The 23624-nt window shown below is 48.4% G+C and overlaps 1 pseudogene; it reads left to right on the top strand.

Annotated features, from left to right (window-relative positions):
- The first annotated feature begins 2131 nt into the window (after positions 1 to 2131).
- LOC121972499 lies at positions 2132 to 23310 on the top strand (annotated as a pseudogene).
- Positions 23311 to 23624: the final 314 nt, after the last annotated feature.

Below are 23624 nucleotides of genomic sequence, written 5' to 3' on the forward strand. Positions count from 1 at the left end.
TAAGGAAAGGTTCAACACTTGTACAAAAAATTTTGTACAGTGGAACCGGTACGTTTTCCTAGGATTAACCAACAAAAGGTGGCAATGGGCTGGAGTTCAGTGGCATTGATCTACATCTCCTCAAATGCAGTTCTGAACAGAATATTAACCGAGCTCCCTGTGTCAACAAAAACCCGAGCCATTCGGTTGTTGGCAATAATGGCCTTGATGATAAGGGAATCATCATGACGCAGCTCCAGACCTTCCAGGTCTGCTGGCCCGAAGCTGATGACTGGGCCAAAAGCCTGCTCATGGTTGCATCCAACAGTGTGGACCTCCAAGCGACGCACATGGGACTTGCGCGCTCTCCCCGAATCTCCATCGGTTGGCCCTCCAGAGATCATGCCAATCTCTCGCACGACAACATTGCCTCTATTCTCAGCCTCCCGTACTACCTCCGGCTCTCCCCCTCGACCGAGTTGATGAGTATTGGGTCCAGCTAGGTCAGGGCGGGGTTGCCCGGCCTGTCCAGCCGCAGCTCGCTGCTCTTCTATCATCTTGAGCACTTAAGGGGCTAACTCGGGTGGGGGTAAGCCTAACTCGGCAGCCCGCTTAGAATCCCGAGCGAACTGAAAACAATGATTAGTGTCATGAGTACGAGATCGATGATAGGTGCAATACCGAGTATTCCACGGTCCATATCGGGGAGCGTGCATAGTTGCGACTCGGGGGGGCCGGTCTAACCTCCGGACTGGGCTAGCATGTAGGCCTGGCTTCTCTAGCACGTGGAAGAGGCTGTGGGGGTGGTCGAGGTATCCTCCTTTCCAGCTTGTTGACAGATGGAGGTGGTCTCTCGGCTGCCCTCCGAGCCGCCTGTGCTTCTTCTACTTTGATATAGCAAGCGACTTTTTCCACCATCTCATCAAGGTTCCGAGCGGGATTTTTGATGAGATCTCTAAAGAATTCTCCCTCTCCTAATCCGTGGGAGAAAGTGCTCATCAGAATCTCTGAAGTGGTGGTGGGGATGTCTTGGGTCACTTGGTTGAAGCGGTTGATGTAACTTCTTAAAGGCTCGGTTGGCCCTTGCTTATGAGCGAAAAGGCAATGATCCGTCTTCTGATATTTTTTGCTGCTAGCGAAACGACGAAGAAACATGTGATGGATCCTTGTGGGAGTCCATCAAACCACTTTAGTGCCAAACCAGATAGAGTATTTAAGAAAACTCGACACTTGACAACATCACTATATTGATGCAATAGAGCTGCATTTTTAAACTTACGCAGATGATCCTCCGGGTCTTTGCTCCCATCATATTCCCCGATCGACGGGGCCCTGTAGCCCTTAGGTAATTTTTCATTCAAAATCCTGGCCGAGAAGGGTACTCTCTCGTCTGGATCTTCTGGGAACACTTCCGGTATGATGAGAGCCTTCCCTTTCCTCGAGTCTCGGGGTAGGGAACTCTCAGCCATAGAGACTTGAGGTTGTTCTTTCTTAAATCAGGGGCCATGGGGTCCTGGCTGATAATACCCCAAGTCAGGCTCGCGATAAGGAACCTGGGGAAACCCCTCGGGCTGTTTTCTCTTAGAGCCCCGATTTGAAACAGGGATGGGCTCCTTGGAAGCTTCAGTAGGAACTTGGCGCGGTCGCGAGACGGTTGCTTGTTTCTCGAAGGTCTCTTGCCTCTTGACCTCATTGAAGAGCTCGTATTCTCCTGTAGTCATTGTGACATTGATGCGGCCAGACTCCTCTATCTTCACATCCCAGAACAAGTGGTTGTGTTCCCACAGACGACGCCAAATTTGATCCCGTCCGAAAGCTGAGTCGGATGGAGGCGGGCCTCGATGTACTGGAGGTTGACGGAAAGTCGCTGCAGCGTCTGATCTACCTGGCACCCTCCGGAAGGGTTCACACGTGCGGATGACGAAGGGTGATGACCGGGATGATGACGCTAGAGCTCTGCGCACACTCAGATGAGCCCACGAGTCGTTAGAGACCAGAAACCAGGGAAAAAGTCCCCGAGTCAGGCCCTCCGACGCTCAAGTCAGGTACTTTTTCCCCAGAAGCACAGAGAAAGGACGAAAAGTAAAGACGAGTAAGAAATGACGAGTGAGCGTACCTGCATAAGGGACAAAACATCTCTTTTTATACTGCAATGGATGTTTCTGGGGGCTGGCAGGTGTCAGGGAATGTTGGCTGTCAGGCTTTGTCTGGCGGTGAATGACACACAGCACCTCCTCATAGGCCAGGGACAGAACCAAAAGGGGTAATGAGCCCCGACTGTTAGCATATTCCCTGATACACAGATTATTCTCTGACAGGTAGTTACGATTCCCTTGCTTGCTTGTCTTGTAGTGCCTGGCATCCTCCTCTTGTGATTGCTACGCTAACCTCGTTCTGATATCTTGCTAACCCCGATCTGACATCGCCTCCAGACCTGTGCTTTGAACCCTGTCCTATGCATTTCCTATTGCAAACCTTGACTGGTCTTGTCTCTTATAGGCATTACGTGTCGCGCCCTGTATACCTTAGTGCGGTTCTGTTTATTGATAATGAGTATTTTTGTGTATTATTTTGACTCTTATACTTAGCGTTTTTACCTTCTCATATGCTTATTTTTATGCTTATATTATATTTTGTGAGTAGGATTTATTTTGGACTTAAATGTAAATTTCCTACAATTATGGAATTTAATCGCATGTTTTTATTTTGGTTTTGTAGGAAATTCAAAGAGCCATAGATTAGGGTTGAGTCGGATCAAATCTGACTTGATTTGGAGGTTAAACGGAGGAGATCGAGCTGAATTAATATGAGCCATCGATCCTGGTCCAGTGAGATCCTGCTCCTTCACTCAGATCTAATCATCCAGTCCTCCATCAAGATTTAAAGTAATCTGGGCCGTTCATAAAGATCAAGGCATCCAAGGGTTCATTCAAAGCTTCAATTCAATTTGGATAAGAGAGGAACCCAATTTCAAAACAACCCAACCCAATTCTCAAGCCACTCTTAAAGCCCGATTATAAAAGCCCAATTTCATCCTCTTAATGGATCTGGATCCGGATCTCACTCAAACTCTCAACTCAAAATCCAAGATCCAAACCCGTTAAGAAACTCCTCTTTCTCACCCGCACGGCACAGTGCCGAGTCCCTCCTCTTCTCTCGCGATTTCCAGCGGCTAGGGCTCGCGATTTTCTTCACCGCCGAGCCACCTCTTCTTCCTGTCTTTATCCGGCCGGCGGCCTCTCTTCCTCTCTTCCCTTGCCGCCGGTCGGTCTTCCACAACCCTTTCTTCTCCTCTCCGATCTGCTCCAAGAGGCGACGGCAGCAAACCCAGTGATTTCTTTGAGCGGACAGCGGCTTTGGGTCTAGGGCTTCTTGACGGCGAGGTGTTCTTCTCCGGCAAGCACCCTTCTTCATCCATACCTCAGCGGACATCTACCTGCGGACGGTGTTCCGAAAGCAGCGGGATCCAACAGGGGACAGCCGGCCGATTCTTCTTCTTCTCCGGCGAATTTCTGCTTCTTCAGTCACTGAGCAGTGATGTGGATTCCTGCGGACGGCATTCCGAAGGCAGGAACTTCAGCGACTCAGTGCATCAATTCCGGCAGAAATCAAAGGTTCCGTCGTTGTGTGCTGCCCACCGGAGCTGGCGTTCCAAATCCGAGTCTCAGTGTATCGATTGGTAGTTGGATTGGTGGAGGAATGGATGTGGTTGATTAATTTAGTTTATTTCCATGTTTGATTTGTTTAGTCTTGTTGTTATGCATTTTGGATATTTTAGTTACATTTATGTTTGAATTGTTTAGTTGTTAGTTTACTTTCATGTTAATTGCTTAATTAGAGTGTTATGTTTGTTATTGCTTCTTAGATTGATAGATTGCACTTTGTTTAGTTTTGGTACTTTGTTTAGTTCATTATGTATGATTGTTGATCTTGTATCATAGCGGGACAATGTGGTACAAGTTTAACTTTTATGCGTAATTAGGTTTTTTGATTAATCGTTGTTAAGGTTGTTTAGTTTAATTGCTTTTGTTTAATCGTTGTTTTCTTTGTGCATGTTTGAGTCTTTATTATGTTTCATGTTATTCCCATTGATAGATATTCTTGTATCGTAGCGTGACAATGCGATGTAGGAAAATCTTCAATGGTTAGTTAGAGTAGACATAGCTTTATTACTTGCATTGTCTTCCATTATTTAGATTAGATTTCATTTGATGTTTCGCTATTTCGATCCTTAGTTTAATTGTGTTGATAGTTAACCCATAGCGTAGAGTGACAATGCGTTGTGGATTAATTATTGACACCTAGTTAAATTTCATTCTAGCATTAGATTAGTTTCTTACCTGCTTTGCTTTTTATTTGTTAGGTTTAGAATTAAAATCCAAACCCGCTTTTCCATATTGGAAACCCCCAAAAAAAATAGAAATAACACACGATCCTAAGTTTACCATCCTATCGTTGCTTTCGTTGGCGGACGACCCGAATCATTCCTATGCTACATTAGCTTAGGAGGGGTTTGGTAATTCATCATTTGATGCCCAATTCGCGACAAAATTGGGCTAAAATCATTTATCCCTACTTCCCAGCTATACGTCTGACTTCGTTTGTCCCGACCTGTATGCCTGCCTCCAACTTTGCTTATCTCAGACCGTGAGGATATAAATCATGACCTGTATCCTTGGTTAGCACATCCCCACCTGTACGTTTTTATCAATCTATCTATCCTGAGCCATAAGGCTATAAATCCTGACCTGTGTGCATCGGTCTGCTTCCACTAATCTTGAGTTCCGACCTGTGCTCTTTGATCCCTTTATCCCGTGCTGTGAGGATATAAGTCCAAGCCTGTAAGCCAGGTCTATAAACCGACCTGCTTCTGTCCTTCATAATCACAACAACAAAAACCCTAATAGACATCGGTGGAACAACAACGGTTTTAAGCAAAAACCGATGTCTTTGAGTATTTTACACCGGTTTTTCCAAAAATCGGTGTCTATGAGCGCAGATTTTCTCTCATAGACATCGATTTTTTAGGCGATGTCTATGAGCGCCTTTTTTCGTTAATAGACACCAATTTTAACAACGGTTTTTAAAATCCGATGTCTATGATAAAATAAAATAATTTAATTTTTCCACCCATACTTAGCCGAAATTTGTAACACTTCACTCTTCCCTCCAAACCTAAACCTATATCGTGTCGTCCACCCATACTTAGCCCTAAACCTATATCGTCGTGATGACACAACCACTTTCCTCCGGCCATCTCTCTCAGCCTCATCTCCCTCTTCTCCTTCTAGATCGACGTACCTGCCTCTCCCGATCAGGATCAAAACCACCTGCTTCGGTCCTAAGCAAAATCGCAGCATAAATCGTTCCATTCTGCCTCCTCGTTCGATCATCTCTTCCTCCTCCTCCTTCCTCTCTTCGCTCTTCCTGGCTGAGGCAGGGGCCGACGAGATCCTAACAGTGAGAGGACGCCCACGACCACCATGGCACGGTTGGTCGGCAACGTGAGGGAATCCGAAGGATGAGAGAACAGCACCGAGATCCAGGAGCTCGCTCGCTTCGCCGTCGATGAGCACAACAAGAAACAGGTCTCGTGCTCCTCCTAATTACTGTTTTTTTTCTCTCCCAAAACTAGGGTTTTTTCTCCAGACCAATGTTTTTCGATCTGTCGATGCGCAGAATGCGCTTTTGGAGTTTGCGCGTGTTGTGAAGGCGAGGGAGCAGGTTGTCGCTAGAACTCTGCATCACTTGACGGTGGAGGCAGTTGAGGGAGGGGAGAAGAAGTTGTACGAGGCCAAAGTGTAGGTGAAGCCATGGCTTAATTTCAAACAGGTTGAAGAATTCAAGCATGTTGGCGAACAAGGTAAATCTAGCGTCAATTCTTAGCGATGGGTTTGGGTTAAATTCCATCAATAAATAAAATAAACATACTGAAATTAGTGTTGATCGATTCCTTGACAAAATTTATACTTTTTGTTCAATTTCTCTTGTCATGTTCCTGTATCCTTTTGTAAACCTTTAATTTTTCTTCCCACTTGATTCAATCTGTGTCAATGCCTGTCAATATTTCATATAAAATGGATAGGAAGTTGCTTATCATCATTCTTGTATTGATCATGTTCATGTTTGCTACCTTCTATTAGCAAACTTGTATACTTCAGCTTATAAGCTCTTCCAGGCTTCGGTCAATAAGAAAAATGAAAAACAGTACTAGACATTATTTTTGTTTAAAAATTCATGCGGGCTATGAAGAATGCTCCTAAACAAGGAGGCAACAACGTTGAACAAACATATTAACAATATTTAACATCAAAATAGTGTTGTAAATATAGAAATTGATTTTCCTCATTATTATTCTTCTTTGAACTTGGGATAAAAGCTACTGAGGTTCCTACACAATTGGGAGACTTTGCAAAACCAAAGTAACTAATTTATTAGGTTGAAATGATAGATAGATGAGTGATCTCAGTCTTGGCATGGCTAACATTTTTTATTTTTATTTTTTTATGTTTGAAACCTTTCATTTTGTTTTGTATGGTTCTCTCTAAGAGCATGGACCTAGTTATCTTTTGACAGCTGAATATGATTATTTTACTTCATTTGTAATTGCAAATTCAACTTTCTGATACCTTGTGAACCACTAAAGATCCTTATTGCAAGCATTGAAGTAAGCATGCCTTGTTTACTTGTGCTACTTGAAAAACTATCAACATGATCACTAACCGAAGGTAACAAATTGTTTGATTCTTTTCAATTATCAGCTGATTGAAGAGTTTGCTAAGAGTCGATGTTCGGAGCACTACAAGAACCTTGGAGCAACTTAACGTTTCGAATAAGATGTAGCAGGAGCATATAGAGCCTGCATTGTGTTCTCTCTATAGAAAAACGTTCTACTCTTAATTTCCCTTAATACTGGATATATGATGTAGTAAACTAAATTCTTGAGTAAATAAAAAAAAAATTTAAGTACTAATGAAGTGCAGCTGGTTTTTAAATAACAATAACTATAATGATTGATTTCTCTAGCATGCGTGCAAAGTATTTACACAAACTGGTCCCTTATTTAACCTTTGTTAAGTCATCCTCTACATTTTCATTTATTGATTTAAGTTACTGGTTTGATCAAATCTGGATTTATTATATAGTTGTTTGGGTTTTGTAATCTAACTAATCAAGCTACCTGTCATTGCTTGAAGCTTTCTGACAATCAGTTATGCTTTTATCCTTTTTTTTATTTCATCTATAAATTATTTGATTCATGTATCTATTATGATTATAAATGTTCTTAATAATCACTTTTCTACTTGTAAATGCTGAAATGCTGTAGCAGTATTTTTCTCTTGTAAATGCTTAATAATCACTTTTCAATGTTTTCATGAGCTCACATTGATGGTTCTAATTGGAGTGGATCATAGTTCCTGTAATTTGATTCAACATATGTTAGTTCCATGTCTCGTTTATGCATGAGTGACTGGTTTCACTCATTTAGTTTATGTTAGCTACATCTATCTTGTTTGGTTCAGTCTTGATCAGTTCCTAATCGTTTCTTCCATAAGTAATCTCATGAATTTATGCATACCAGTGCATTTCAACTCTATGTTAGGGTTTTGATTTACTGGAACCACATGAAAATTTATTCTAGCTTGTTATAGCAAGACTTATTAAGGTTGGAGTTGTCTGATACTCGTGATTTGTTTTCTTTGTTACTTTTTCTAGTTCTTTTGACTTAAAATTTAACATTTTTGCAGCTTATTTTTTGGAAGCATATCGTCCTGTTAGAAAAGGGGATCTTTTCCTTGTCAGGGGTGGGATGAGGAGTGTTGAGTTTAAGGTTATAGAAACTTATCCTGTAGAGTACTGCATTGTTGCTCCTGATACAGAGATTTTCTGTGAGGGGGAGCTGGTAAAAAGAGAAGACGAGGACAGGCTTGATGAGGTAGGTTATGATGATGTTGGAGGAGTTAGGAAACAAAAGGCTCAGATAAGGGAGCTAGTAGAGCTTCCTCTAAGACATCCTCAACTATTTAAATCTATTGGTGTCAAGCCGCCAAAAGGTATTTTGTTGTATGGTCCACCTGGTTCAGGTAAGACATTAATAGCTAGAGGAGTCGCAAATGAGACAGGAGCTTTTTTCTTTTGCATCAATGGTCTAGAGATCATGTCAAAGCTAGCCGGTGAGAGTTAGAGAATTTGAGGAAGGCTTTTGAGGAAGCAGAGAAAAATGCACCCTCAATTATCTTCATTGATGAGATTGATTCCATTGCTCCTAAGAGAGAGAAAACTCATGGGGAAGTTGAAGGGCGTATAGTGTCTCAACTGTTGACACTGATGGATGGGTTGAAGTCTCGTGCTCATGTAATTGTCATTGGGGCTATGAATAGGCAAAACAGTATCGATCTAGCTCTTAGACGATTCGGTAGGTTTGACAGAGAAATTGACATTGGTGTTCCTGATGAGGTTGGTCGATTGGAGGTTCTTCGCATCCATACTAAGAACTCAAGCTATCTGATGATGTATGTGAACATTACCATTTGTTGTTACCTTGTTAATAGATATCTTGCAGTGAATGCCCAAGTTATGAAATTTGATTTATTCAATGCAGGTTGATTTGGAAAGGATTGCTAAGGATACTCATGGCTATGTTGGGGCTGACATTGCTGCTTTATGCACTGAAGCTGCTCTCCAGTGTATCCGTGAAAAGATGGACATAATTTATCTAGAAGATGAATCAATTGATGCTGAGATTCTCAATTCTATGTTTGTTACAAATGAACACTTTAAGACTGCTTTGGGATCTAATAACCCATCTGCCCTCCGTGAAACTGTAAGTCTTTGCTTTGGTAATTGTAATCATTTTCAGTTAGTTTTTTTTCCTTCTAAATATAATTATCTACATGAATTTTTAAAACAAATTGTTGCTGCAAGAATTGAAAATGAGAAATTTGAGATTGGTGTTCTTTCTAAATTAAACTTACCTTTTTCAACTCAAGAAATTCTATAGCCTCATGTGTCTGGTTAGTAACTTGTGTTTACTGTCATATGTTGATGAATGGCTGAAAAACCACTTCTATTTCTACCTTGAGATATGCTGATAGTTTGTTAGGTTTTGATCAGGTTGTTGAAGTACCAAATGTCAGATGGGATGATATTGGTGGGCTGGAAAATGTCAAGAGGGAACTGCAAGAGGTAGTTTGTTGGATATGTTTGAGGTTTTATGTCCACCAAGTGTGATTTTTTCTTTCTGATGGTGATATTCTAGGACTTCTACAACATGTATATTTCTTCTATTTTTGTTCTTTGTTGTAGTTAAGTAGACCAAATGATACTTTTGTTTGACAGATTAGAACAGTGGATGTTTTAACTCAGAAAACTAGGCATTTGAAGGTGAAAAGTGATGAGATTAGGGAAATGAAAGGCGCAAGAAGAATGGAGCAGTATAACAAGTTGAACAGATTCTGATTCTCATAATTTAATGTAGCCTCAGCTTGATTTTTGACTCACGATGTTCTACCTTGATGTGTGCAATATCTATTAGCTTTTGATGTAAAAAGAATATTTGTGTATTTTATGGATACTATTGTAAGAAGAATATTTATGTAATTTGTGAATATTTGTGTATTTTATGGATACTGTTGGAAGAAGAATATTTGTGTAATTTGTGAATATTTGTGTATTTTCTTGGATACTGTCGGTTTTTCACTGTTTCGAAAATTGAATTTGTGTCGTTAAACAATACTGATATTACATCGGTTTTCCACCGCTGTAAAATCGGTTTCATTTACTAATATTACATTGGTTGTATACCACTGCCAAAACTGGTGTTATTAACATATAATATTACATCGGTTTTACACTCGATGTCGGTAAGTGATACTACATTGGTTTTAACCCGATGTCTAAAATGGCAGACCTTTTACATCGCCTTCATAGACATCGGTCAAAAATGTAATAGACAGCGGTGGAAAACCGATGTCTATGAGGGTTTTTATTGTAGTTGATCCGGCGGTAAAAATGGGGGGCCCACCCTCTGAAGGCTCCCAGCCTAAGGACGGAGGGAGGGCTGGCCCAGCGGATAATGGTCCGAGCGGAGCTATAGATAACCCATCCATGGGCTTGGGTTTCTGACGCCAAGGCAGGAGGATCTAAGGGCCGAGCAGGAGTCCGATCGGCTGGGACCTAAGGGCCGAGCAGGAGTCCGCTCGGCTGGGACCTAAGGGCCGAGCAGGTGGTCCGCTCGGCCAAGATAAGGGCGAGGGTACAAAGGTAGCCGAGCGGCCTATGCGCTTGTCTCGAGATATGGGATGTCAGAGAAGGCACGTCTGATGATAAGGCCGTACCCGAGATTGCACGATGGAAGCTCCCGCCGTCACATCAGGGAGAGGTGGATACAGTAGCAGTATGGCCTCATATATGCTCTTCTGACAGGCCCATACTTGGGTATGGTCTGAAGCAGATGACTGCTTCGATCGACGTGCCTGGGCTCTTTCGATAGTTCTATATAAGGCCTCCATTTCTTCACCGGAGGTACGCGCGTCTGGATCTCTGAAGCCACTTCTTTGCTATTTCCTCGCTTGACTTGAGCGTCGGAGGGCCGTCGCCGGGACACCCCCCCCGGCTCGGTTTTGTTGCAGGTTCGCCGGAGCACTCAAGGATCCAGCAGGGAGCGCCACGTCCCCAGCGTCCGTTGACTCCTAGTTCAGACAGGATCAAATTGGCGCCGTCTGTGGGAACGCACCTGCATCTGAGCAGAGACAATGGACGAGGCTGGAAGGATACACAATGTGGCACTCTCACAAGAAGAGTTGGACGCTCTGGTCGAGATGAGGGCCGCCAAACTTGTGGAGCAGAAACAGAAAGAGGCAGCCGAGCGGCAGGAGCAACAAGCAACATCTGCGTCGGGTGGCCGAGCGGAAGCACCTCAAGCCACCGTGGCGTTCCATCGGGCCTTATTCCGCACCCCTGAAACCGTACCAGCTCGGAAAGATAGAGGATCTTCTTCTGACGAAATGCCCAGGCGAGACGCCAGAAAGGGGAAAGCTCCCCGAGCAGATTCATCTCCCGAGCGGATCAATCGCCAATTCTCGGAGGCCATTCTACGAGACCCTTTGCCCAAGCATTACGTGCCTCCGACGATCGGAGAGTACAACGGAACAACGGACCCGGATGATCATCGGGTAAGTTTGATAACACGACTACACTCCATCAATATACAGATGGAGTAAAGTGCCGCGTCTTCCTTACAACTCTCTCGGGATCGGCTCAACGGTGGTTTCGGAGGCTGCCGGACGGATCTATCACTAGCTTCAAGGACTTCCGAACGGCCTTCCTCCACCACTTCGCTAGCAGTCGGCGTTATCAGAAGACAAGTGTCAGCTTGTTCGCCATCAAGCAAGAGCCGAGAGAATCGCTTCGTGCTTACATCCAACGATTCAACCAAGTGGCGATGGATATTCCAACGGCCACATCAGAGACCATGATGAATGCCTTCACACAAGGCCTAGTGGATGGCGACTTCTTCCGATCGCTCATCCACAAGCCGCCCCGAGATTATGATCACATGCTAAATCGGGCCAACGAGTACATTAACGTGGAAGAAGCGCAAGCCGCCCGGAAAAAGGAAACTCCGACAGAGCGGGCACCTGTTCATGCCGAGCGGAAACAGCACGCCGCTCAGCAGCCACCTAGAGGACCGAGGGCAGAAGCAATCCGATCCCCTCGTGTAAGGTCCCAGGTACAAGAAGTAGCTGCCGCTCGAAGCAAGCCAAAGAAGAAATGGACCCCGATGTTCTGCTCCTTCCACCAGACGGATACGCACAACACCAGGGATTGTCGAAGTCTTCCCTTCGTGGCTCATCCTGTGCCGCGGAATGCCGGACGGCGATCTCCCTCAGCCGATCGGCGACAAAGAATTCGGGAAGCCGATCGGACTCGAGTTGATAGGCCACGGCAACAGACTCCCGATCGGCATCGCTCACCCAGGCAAGAGAATCGCCGAGCGTCCAGAGAACGATCCCGACCATCCGCTCGCGAAGAAGAAAATAAAAGCAACACTTCCCGAGGCGAGATCAATGTCATCGCTGGCGGGCCGACCGGAGGAGACTCCAACCGAGCCAGAAAGGCGGGTGTCCGGCAGCTGCAGATCCACGCGGTCGGCTGCAGCCAAGAGCGGGCAAGTGGACCGGAAATCACTTTCGGACCCGGGGACTTAGAAGGAGTAGAAGTGCCCCATGACGACGCACTGCTCATTAAAGCGGTAATAGCAAATTACACCATTCACCGCATATTTGTTGACACAGGTAGCTCGGTCAACATCATATTCAAGAAGGCGTTCGATCAACTGCAAATTGATCGAGCCGAGCTGCTGCCCATGGCGACCCCGCTCTACGGATTTACGGGCAACGAAGTTCAGCCGGTCGGACAAATCCGGCTGGCTACCTCGCTGGGAGAAGAGTCGCTCAGGAGGACCAGGACAATAAACTTCGTGGTGGTCGACTCTCCCTCATCCTACAACGTCATTTTGGGACGACCGGCGCTCGGCGAATTCCGAGCGGTGGTCTCAACCTTCCACCAGAAGATAAAGTTCCCCGTGGAGGACAAAGTAGGAGAAGTGCGGGGAGATCAGCTAGCAGCTCGGCGGTGCTATATAGAGATGATCCGAGCGAAGCTTGTTCCGCTCGGAAGGCGCCCAATTGAGGTACACGCCATAACCGAGAAACCTCCCGCTTTAATTTATGATGAAAGGAGGAAGTCCAGATCCATCCGACCCGATCGGAGGCCACGACTTTATCGCCTCGAATCGGGAAGAAGAAGGAGAAGCGATTCAATGCCTCCAACGAAATCATGATGTCTTCCTAGTCGACACATGAGTTACCTGAATTTCGCCAAGCCTAGCGCAGCATGAATTGCATGTCCGACCGGACGCCTCGGCGATGAAGCAGAAAAAGGGACTTGTGGCGAGCGTAATGCCATTATCCCGGAGGTGGAAAAACTTCAAGCCGCCACATACGCGAGGTGCAGTTCCCGAGTTGGTTGGCCAACGTAGTCTTGGTCTCCAAGCGGGCGGCAAGTGGAGTGCATCGACTTTCGAGATTTAAACAAGGCATGCCCCAAGGATTTTTATCCTCTGCCCGGATAGATCAGTTGGTGGACTCTACGGCCTGCGAATTAATTGCATGCTTGACGCCTACCAAGGATATCATCAAGTGTCGCTCGCCCGGAAGATCAAGAAAAGTAACGGCTGGCGGCACATATTGTTACAATGTGATGCCGTTCGGATTGAAGAATGCCGGTGCCACCTATCAACGCTTGATGAACAAGGTGTTCAAGGAGCAGATCGGGCGGAATCTGGAAGTTTATGTGGACGACATTCTTATCAAATCCGTCCGAGCGGCCGATCTTTTCAAGGATATGGAAGAAACCTTTCGAACGCTGCGTAAATATGGAGTCAAGCTAAATCCCCAAAAGTGCCTGTTCGGAGCCAAAGGAGGGCGTTTCTTGGGGTACATAGTGACCGAGAGGGGAATCGAAGCAAATCCCAGCAAGGTTAAAGCACTGCAAGACATGCCGCCCCCAAGAAATACAAGAGAAGTGCAAAGGTTGACCGGTCGGATAACTGCTTTATCCAGATTCATCTCCAGAACCGCTGACCGGAGCCTGCCATTCTTCAAGATCTTGCGCAAGGCCACTAAGTTCCAGTGGGATGAAGAATGTGACCGAGCATTTGAAGAGTTGAAGACATATCTGAATTCTCTGCCAGTGTTAGCCAAGCTGGTCGGGGGTGAGTCACTTTATATGTATCTGTCGACAACTGAGCATGCTGTAGGCTCAGCACTTGTGAGGGCGAGCGGCGAAGAACAGCCGGTGTATTTTCTAAGCCACATTTTAAAAGATGCTGAATCTCGTTACACTGGGCTCGAGAAGTTGGCCTTTGCTTTGGTTCTAGCCGCTCGACCGTATTTCTTGGCTCACACCATTATTGTCCGGACGAACAGTCCACTCGGAAGAGTGCTGTTGAATCCAGAAGCGTCCGGACGGCTCATCAAGTGGACGACAGAATTAAGTGAATTTGACATCCAATATCAGCCCCGCTCGGCGATTAAAGCCCAATCCTTGGCTGATTTTGTGACCGAAGTGCAAAGGCCAGAGCCGGAAGCTATGTGGAGAATATATGTGGATGGATCCTCCACTCGGCTCGGAAGTGGGATCGGAATATTACTACTCTCACCTCAGGAAGAAAAGATGCACCTATCCGTCCGGCTAGATTACAAAGCTACTAACAATGAAGCAGTATGAGGCCCTCATGGCGGATGCAGCAAGACGGCATGTGGGAGGCGGGTGACACTCTATTCTGATTCACAGTTGGCCGCTCAGCAACTTTCCGGCACCTTTGAAATCAACTGTGTTCGGCTCAAACTCTACGCTGAGGCCTTTGAAAAACTCCAAGCTACTTTCCGAGAGGTGCTTATTCAGAAGATCCCACGAACGGAGAACCAGGCGGCCGACGAGTTAGCCAAACTCGCGAGCTCAAAAACGCCGGTCGCCATTCAGCAACCAATTGAAAACGCTGCTGGTGGCGCATGTCGACCGGATGCAAGGCCTCGCGTTTCCAAGTGATTGGAGGACACCTATTATAGAATTCCTCCGTTCGGGCACCACACCGTCCGATGAATATGCAGCCCGGCTCCTCAGAAGAAGAGCCGGTCGGTTTACACTCATCGGAGATCAGCTTTACAAGAAAGCTTTCTCGCGCCCTTTGCTGAAATGTGTAAGCTCGGAGGACGCAGCTTACATCCTCCAGGAAGTACATCAAGGATCATGCGGGGGTCATCCGGGCGGACGCTCATTGGCCAAGAAGATCCTCTTGGCCGGATACTTTTGGCCAACTTTACAAACAGATGCCGCTCGGACAGTATCTACATGCCTTTCATGCCAGAAGTATCACAACTTCTCCCACCGACCGGCAGAGGAGATGAAGGCATCAACCATTTCATGCCCGTTCGATCAATGGGGAATGGATATTGTGGGTCCATTTCCGATGGCGACCGGGCAAAGGAAATTTTTACTAGTGGCAGTGGACTATTTCTCCAAGTGGGTGGAGGCCGAGCCGCTGGCAAAGATCACCGAACAAATGGTTAAAAAATTCATCTGGCAACACATCATTTGTCGGTTCGGTATCCCTCGCCGACTAGTGTCCGACAACGGGCGGCAGTTCACGGGGAAAATGTTAGAGGATTGGTGCAAAAGCTACGGCATTGAGCAACATTTCACGTCCGTGGCCTATCCTCAGAGCAACGGTCAAGCTGAAGTCGCCGAATTCTGCGCGCTCGGCTCGACCATTTGGGAGGGAGTTGGCCGGATGAAGTGCCGAGCGTCTTGTGGGCCATCCGAACGACGCCAAAAGAAGGGACAGGAGTCACACCGTTCCATTTGGTATATGGCGGTGAGGCTGTCATACCGGTCGAAGTCGGCGTTGAGTCAGCCCGGATGATGACAACGCCGAACGAAGAAACATGGAGCTGGACTTGGTAGAAGAAGAGAGGGCAAAGGCGTCCGTTCGGCTGATGGCATACCGTCAGCGGATGAAGCAAAACTACAACCGGCGCGTAATTCCCAGATCGTTCCAAGTCGGCGATCTTGTCTGGAAGAAAGTCAAGCCGGTTGGAGAGGTCGGCAAGCTTGAAGCTCCATGGGCAGGCCCTTTCAAAATCATTGAAAAGCTCCGCTCGGGCGCGTATTATTTGGAGGACGAGGACGGACGGCAGCTAGATAGGCCGTGGAGCGCGAACCACCTCCAGCCTTACCGGACGGGGTGAAAGGTGTATCACTGTAAATCACCGTGTATTTCATTTTTCGACCAAATACTTGAAATGCAGAGATGAAAAGTCAAAAGAGCGAATATAAGGCATTATCATCGTAACCTGAAGACCCCAGGCCGTTCGGCCGGGCTGCGTATAGAATATAAGCATCATTCGTTATTACCTGGAGCGAAGGCCTGAGCCGCTCGGCCAGGTACATTTTAGCCGAGGCTACCTCGGGGAGGATTATTTACGAGCCAAGCGCTCGATGTGGAGGCCTGAGCCGGTCGGCCGGGTATATGGTTTTCCGAGCCAAGCGCTCGACAACGAAGGCCCCGAGCCGCTCGGCCGGTGGTATACGGATCAAATTGGCGACAAGCGCTCTAAAAACGGAGGCCCCGTACCATTCGAAAGGGGGTATATTATCCGAGCCAAGATACTTGATGAAGTGGACCCTGAGCCGTTCGGCCAGGGGGTAATTATCCAAGCTAGACTTGAAATGAAGGCCAAGGTCGCTTGACCTGGTAAGGAGTTAGCCTTAAAGGCCGACGAGCACCGTCGTTAAAAATCGAGAGCCGCGCCGACTGGCTATAAATATCCGCGCCGACGAGCACCGTCGTTAAAAATCGAGAGCCGCGCCGACCGGCTATAAATATCCGCGCCGTCGAGCACCGACGTTAAAAATCGAGAGCCACGCCGACCGGCTATAAATATCCGCGCCGTCGAGCACCGACGTTAAAAATTGAGAGACGAGCCGGCGTCTATAAATCCCCGAGCGGAAGGTCGTCGAGCACCGACGTTAAAAATCGAGAGCCGCGCCGACCGGCTATAAATATCCGCGCCGACGAGCACCGTCGTTAAACATCGAGAGCCGCGCCGACCGGCTATAAATATCCGCGCCGTCGAGCACCGACGTTAAACATCGAGAGCCGCGCCGACCGGCTATAAATATCCGCGCCGTCGAGCACCGACGTTAAACATCGAGAGCCGCGCCGACCGGCTATAAATATCCGCGCCGTCGAGCACCGACGTTAAAAATCGAGAGACGAGCCGGCGTCTATAAATCCCCGAGCGGAAGGTCGTCGAGCACCGACGTTAAAAATCGAGAGCCGCGCCGACCGGCTATAAATATCCGCGCCGACGAGCACCGTCGTTAAAAATCGAGAGCCGCTATAAATCCCCGAGTGGAAGGTCGCCGAGCACCGACGTTAAAATCGAGAGCCGCCCCGATCGGCTATAAATACCGACGAGCACCGCCGTTAAACATCGAGAGCCGCGCCGCCCGGCAACCGCGGCGTCGAGCACCGACGTTAAAAATCGAGACGAGCCGCGTCTATAAATCCTCGAGCGGAAGGTCGCCGAGCACCGACGTTAAAATCGAGAGCCGCCGACCGGCTATAAATATCCGCGCCGACGAGCACCGCCGTTAAAATCGAGAGCCGCACCGGCGGCTATAAACCCGCTGACGAGCACAGTCGTTAAACATCGAGAGCCGCGCCGACCGCTATAAATATCCGCGCCGAGCACCGACGTTAAAATCGAGAGATGAGCCGGCGTCTAATCCTCCGAGCGGAAGGTCGTCGAGCACCGACGTTAAAATCGAGAACCGACCGGCTATAAATATCCGCTACCGACGAGCACCGTCGTTAAAAATCGAGAGCCGCGCCGACCGGCTATAAATATCCGCGCCGACGAGCGCCGTCGATAAAAAGCGAGAGCCGACCGGCTATAAATATCCGCGCCGACGAGCACCGTCGTTAAACATCGAGAGCCGCGCCGACCGGCTATAAATATCCGCGCCGTCGAGCACCGACGTTAAAAATCGAGAGACGAGCCGGCGTCTATAAATCCCCGAGCGGAAGGTCGTCGAGCACCGACGTTAAAAATCGAGAGCCGCGCCGACCGGCTATAAATATCCGCGCCGTCGAGCACCGACGTTAAAAATCGAGACGAGCCGGCGTCTATAAATCCCCGAGTGGAAGATCGACGAGCACCGTCGTTAAACATCGGGAGCCTCGCCGATCGGCTATAAATAATCGCTCCGACGAGCACCGTCGTTAAAGATCGAGAGCCCCACCGATCATGATTGTTCGCAAGTACCAGATTGATTGACCCGATCGGCCGTCGGTTTGCCAACACTTCGCATTCACTGAAGGCAATTATTATAGCCGAGCGCTAAACGATTCTGAGGAAATAAGTCAATTGGTTAACCCGATCGGCCGTTTAGTAGGAAGCTAGGGGAGTCCAACTGATGCTACGAATATGCAGCAACACGCTAAAACGAGACAATGAAGGGCAAACAAAAAAATGCAAGCAAAGAAACATAAGGAGGCCGAACGGCACGTACAGAAATTTTTGCATCCGCTGAGCGGATGAAATACAGAAAGCACTTGAAACAACTCGCCTTACTCTGGGTCTTCAAAATTAAAGAAGGCGTCCGGGATATCATCAATCATGGCCGCTAGGTCGGAGGCTGGAATGTGCATTTCCTCGGGAAGGTGGCCACCCTTCTTCAAGTACGCCATGGTGACCTTGACCGCCTCGAGGAAAGTTGAGGAGACATTGCCACCGAATTTTGCGCCAAACCGCTCCGAGCGGAGGTATTCTTGGCGAGCTGCTGCTAGGCGACTCGACTCTCCCTCCTTATATTGTCTGAGCGCCGCTCGGGCGGAAATCAGCGAATCTTGAAGAACTTTCAGGTCCACCTCCGCTTTGGTGCGTTCAGCCGAGCGCCCTTCCCATTCGGCAGCTAGTTGGGCTTCCAGGTTCTTAGATTGCTGATCTAGGGCTCGGACTTCAACTTTCATTTTGTCCAGATCAGCAATCGCCCGCCTCTTCCGGCTGCTGGCGCGCTTCACGTCTGCGTCGCGTGTCTTGACCAGGCCTTCAAGTCGAGCCACCTCTGTCGCCAAGTCGGCGGACTTCTTCTGTTCGGCCTCGAGGGTTTGTTTCTCCCGCTCGGCCGATGGACCCCCTGACACTTGGAGTTTCTCCAAGAGATCCTCCAGCTCGGCTAGCCGATGGCTAGTGGCGATTTGCTCAGCCCAGCCCTGTAAGGGAAATAATAAAATGAGGAACTGGACGGTAGCATAGCACAGAAAGAAAAATGAATTTACCTGAGTGGCCTGCTGCATGTTGTTATCGCCGAGCTGCTTGGGCGTCATGAGGGCCACTTGAATCTGGGCGTCCTCGAACAGCTTGGCGAGCGGGCCCGTCAGGGTTATTTCGTGGACAGGGCTTGATGGCCGATCAGAAGACAGTAAATATTCCTCCGACGGGAATCGGAGGGTAGTTTTGATGGTCGGATGGCCGGACGGCGCTTCTTCAGTCGCGGCCGCCTGATGCGAGGACTCCCCCATGGTGGAAGTTTCGCCCAACCGACGTAAGCGGCGACGAGTTTGGGGAGGAGAGCCTGAGGGCCGTGCGGTAGGCGAAGACACAGGGGTCCCGATCTGCGTCGGTGTGCGGTCCGGCGAATCTACCCCGATCGGCACTTGTGGTTCGCTCTGAGTCGGAAGGCTGGGGTCTCTTCGACGTTTCCGCCGAACTTCCAGTGGGGGGTCCCCGGCCTGGGGGACTCCCAGCTCTGCTGGAGCAGAGGAAACATCTGCTTCAGGGGCAGACTGCGTCCCCCCTCTCCTGTAGCTTCCGGGCGGCTGGGGATAAGACCCCGCTCGGCGAGTTCTCTTTTAGTCGCCGCTTCGATTTCCACGGACTTCAACTTCAGATGATCGGTGGCCTTGGAGCGCCACATGACTTCAGCTGTAATGGAAGAAATTAAAATCAATTAGACAAAAAAGACTAAGAGTAAAGAATCCTTACTCATGCGGAAGGGGAGATTTGCCCGAACGGGAGACAATCCGAAAATATACAACACCCCCTTGAGAAGCAACTGGTCGATCTTGTATCGCTGACCGGATAACCAGTTCGCCGCATGAAGATAGGATGGGTTGCTTCTGAACTTGCCGAGCTCCGGCTGAGTCGGCACAGCGGTCTGCCATTTGGTGCGGAAGGCTGGCCGCTCGGGAAGTTGGATGTAGAAGAAAAACTCCTTCCAGTGTTTGTTGGAGGTCGGCATATTATCAAAAAATCTAAAGCCTATTCTACTTTGGAAGATAAAGGTGCCTGGCTCAGATTGTTTAGGGTAGAAAAAGAAGTGGAATATTTTGGGGTCGAGAGGGATACTGTGCAGCTTAAAGAGGACGACTACCCCGCTCAGCAGCCTAAAGGAATTCGGCACAAGTTGGCCGAGCGGGATGCGAAAATAATTACAAACCTCCAAAATAAAGGGATGGGTAGGAAACCTAAGGCCGCCTTGGAATTGGTCCAGAAACAAATGGTGCCGATCGGCGGGTCATGGGGCCGATCAGACGGGTCGGCTACAACTATTTCATAGTCATCGGGAATCCCGTACGTCCGAACAAGGCGCCGAGCGCCCTCCTCATCAAATCGGCTCTCCATAGTCAGGTACCAAGGGCCCTGAACTCCAACAGCGGGTTCAGAGGAGCTTGCCATCTCGAAGGAGCAAAAAGACAGCGAGAAATCGAAGGAATGGGAGCAAAGAAGGTAGAACAAGTGGGGAGGGCCTTGTAAGGGGAGGGGAAAAGCTTACTGAGGGAAGGTAGACAGAAAGGATCACCAAAGAGCCGAAGACCACCGAGAGGTGAAAGCTGGGACGGCCGGAATGATGCAGCAGCAGCGGGCACCTTCGACTGAAAATTCACGATAAAACAGAGAATGCGGCGTAAAAAGGCGAAGACGAGGGCTTTATACGAACGAGGCTGGTCGGCCTCGTCCGTTGGATGCAGGTCACGGAAGACGAAGTCATCATCTAGCCGTCCGTTTCGAAATAACCAGCGTCCCATCGTACGGGTCATCACCGCCGTGCAAGAGGAGCCACGTGGCGCTCTGTCGCCAGGCACAATTAATGCGCTCATACCGCGCATGCTTCGACTTAATGAAAAGGATTTGCGTGATTTTCGAGAAGATCTAGACAAGCAAACATCTATGTTGAGCGACAAGACAACCGGAATGAAGAGCCGAACGGCTGAATTTGGAGGAAGGGCCGAACGGCCCCACGGATACTACAAGCGACGGAAAGGCGACGACCGCCTGCTCGGACACATAGTCCAGTCAGTCGGACTCACTGCCTCCTTCGACTAGACTTGAAGGGAAGGCAAGTGATCCGGCGGTAAGAATGGGGGGCCCACCCTCTGAAGGGTCCCAGCCTAAGGACGGAGGGAGGGCTGGCCCAGCGGATAATGGTCCGAGCGGAGCTATAGATAACCCATCCATGGGCTTGGGTTTCTGACGCCAAGGCAGGAGGATCTAAGGGCCGAGCAGGAGTCCGATCGGCTGGGACCTAAGGGCCGAGCAGGAGTCCGCTCGGCTGGGACCTAAGGGCCGAGCAGGTGGTCCGCTCGGCCAAGATAAGGGCGAGGGTACAAAGGTAGCCGAGCGGCCTATGCGCTTGTCTCGAGATATGGGATGTCAGAGAAGGCACGTCTGATGATAAGGCCGTACCCGAGATTGCACGATGGAAGCTCCCGCCGTCACATCAGGGAGAGGTGGATACAGTAGCAGTATGGCCTCATATATGCTCTTCTGACAGGCCCATACTTGGGTATGGTCTGAAGCAGATGACTGCTTCGATCGACGTGCCTGGGCTCTTTCGATAGTTCTATATAAGGCCTCCATTTCTTCACCGGAGGTACGCGCGTCTGGATCTCTGAAGCCACTTCTTTGCTATTTCCTCGCCTGACTTGAGCGTCGGAGGGCCGTCGCCGGGACACCCCCCCCCCCCCCGGCTCGGTCTTGTTGCAGGTTCGCCGGAGCACTCAAGGATCCAGCAGGGAGCGCCACGTCCCCAGCGTCCGTTGACTCCTAGTTCAGACAGGATCAGTAGTGAATCCAGGGTTTGTACCTCCCGACCTACACGCCAGGTCTGTATTCCGACATGCTTCTATCTGTTGTTATCCATAGCTTGTATGTCCCAACCTGCACGTCAGGTCTGTATTCCGACCTGCTTCTGTCTGCTGTTATCCATGGCTTGTACGTCCCGACCTGCACGCCAGGTCTGTATTTCGACCTACTTCTGCCTGCTGCTATCCATGGCTTGTACGTCCCGACCTGCAAGCCAGGTCTGTATTTCGACCTGCTTCTGTCTGCTGTTATCCATGGCTTGTACGTCCTGACCTGCACGCCAGGTCTGTATTTCGACCTGCTTCTGTCTGCTGTTATCCATGGCTTGTACGTCCCGACCTGCACGCCAGGTCTGTATTTCGACCTGCTTCTGTCTGCTATTATCCATGGCTTGTACGTCCCGACCTGCACGCCAGGTCTGTATTTCAACCTGCTTCTGTCTGCTGTTATCCATGGCTTGTACGTCCCGACCTGCACGCCAGGTCTGTATTTCGACCTGCTTCTGTCTGCTATTATCCATGGCTTGTACGTCCCGACCTGTACGCCAGGTCTGTTCTGTGCCAGAGGCCTTCCTTTCCTAGCCTTTACCTGGCCTGCGGGCTCAGTCCTTAGCTGTACCTGGCCTGTGAGCCCGGTTCTTGATTGCTATCGAGGCTTGATCTTGTCCAACTTGCAATCCTCTCCTTTGACTGCCTCGCCAGCTGAGAATTTGACCATGGCCATGCAAGCTTGACTTCTGACTTCCATGGGGGTTAGACTTCTGACCTCCACGTAAACTTAACTTCTGACCTCCACGGGGGCTAGACTTTTGACCTCCACGTAAGCTTGACTTCTGACCTCCACGTAAGCTTGACTCCTAACCGTCTTGGGGTCTTGACTCCTAACCACATCATCTTACTGACCCCACGATCATGCACCGTATCAATTGATATTAAAAACAGAGCAAGCTCAGATGTTGTAATGAATGATGGATTGAGCACCAGCATCCCTTGGCACACTGCAGCAGAAGTATTTTGCAAAGTCCATGTTCTTTGCAATAGTTTTATGGTGGTAAAAGGCGAATACGCTCACCCCCAACACCCCCACCAATCCGTCCCAGGGCTAACATGGAGGAGGTAAATCACGGGCGATTACTAACCTTTGGAATAATGACTAGCACATAAGGGAGACATTTATTCTTTGCGACGGTTCCAGTCAAATATCATAGATGGTTAAATTATCAGACAATGAATGTACTGACGTGTTTATTCTTCAAAGATCATCAGTGAAAGGGATAAAAGAACTTGAAAGGTACTATAAAAAGGGTTAGACTGGCGCCAGAGAGATTCTGACAAACCACTCCGATGCTCAAATTAGGGTTTACCTGAGTTAGCATATAGGAAGAAGAAGATGGAGAAGAAAAAAGACCCGATGATAGGGTTGTAAAAGAGTCGAACCGAACTGAGCCGAGCTTAGCAGTGTTCAAGCTTGTTTAATAAGATAACCGAGTCGAGCCAAGCTGAGCTGAGCCGAGCTTAAAATGAACCACTTTTTGAAATGACTGTTCAATCTTGGCTTAGTTTATTTTTATGAGCTTAAGTTTGTTTGAAACTGTTGGTGCAGTTGGCACAAATGATCAAATCTAAGTTTTGATGAATGACAAATGAATTAAAGTTAGATGTGTTGTATGATTTAACTCTTCTACCAAGTGTGTATGATTTGACTGGTCTGATACTAGGCTAAAATTTAGCTAAGTCTGGAGAAGTTGTTAGCTAGTATAGAAGTCCAGATAAGTCAAGGAGTGACCTGATATCTGGCGGGAAGTCCGACCGAATCCACGAGACCTGACAGCTGACCGAAGTCCAGTTGGGTCTGCAGACCTAACAACTGATAGGAAGATCTAGTGGGCTGAAGGAAGTCAAGTGATTCTACATGGTAAGTAGGGTAAGC

The sequence above is a fragment of the Zingiber officinale genome, chromosome 4A (assembly GCF_018446385.1).
Source record: "Zingiber officinale cultivar Zhangliang chromosome 4A, Zo_v1.1, whole genome shotgun sequence".
Taxonomy (NCBI): Eukaryota; Viridiplantae; Streptophyta; class Magnoliopsida; order Zingiberales; family Zingiberaceae; genus Zingiber; species Zingiber officinale.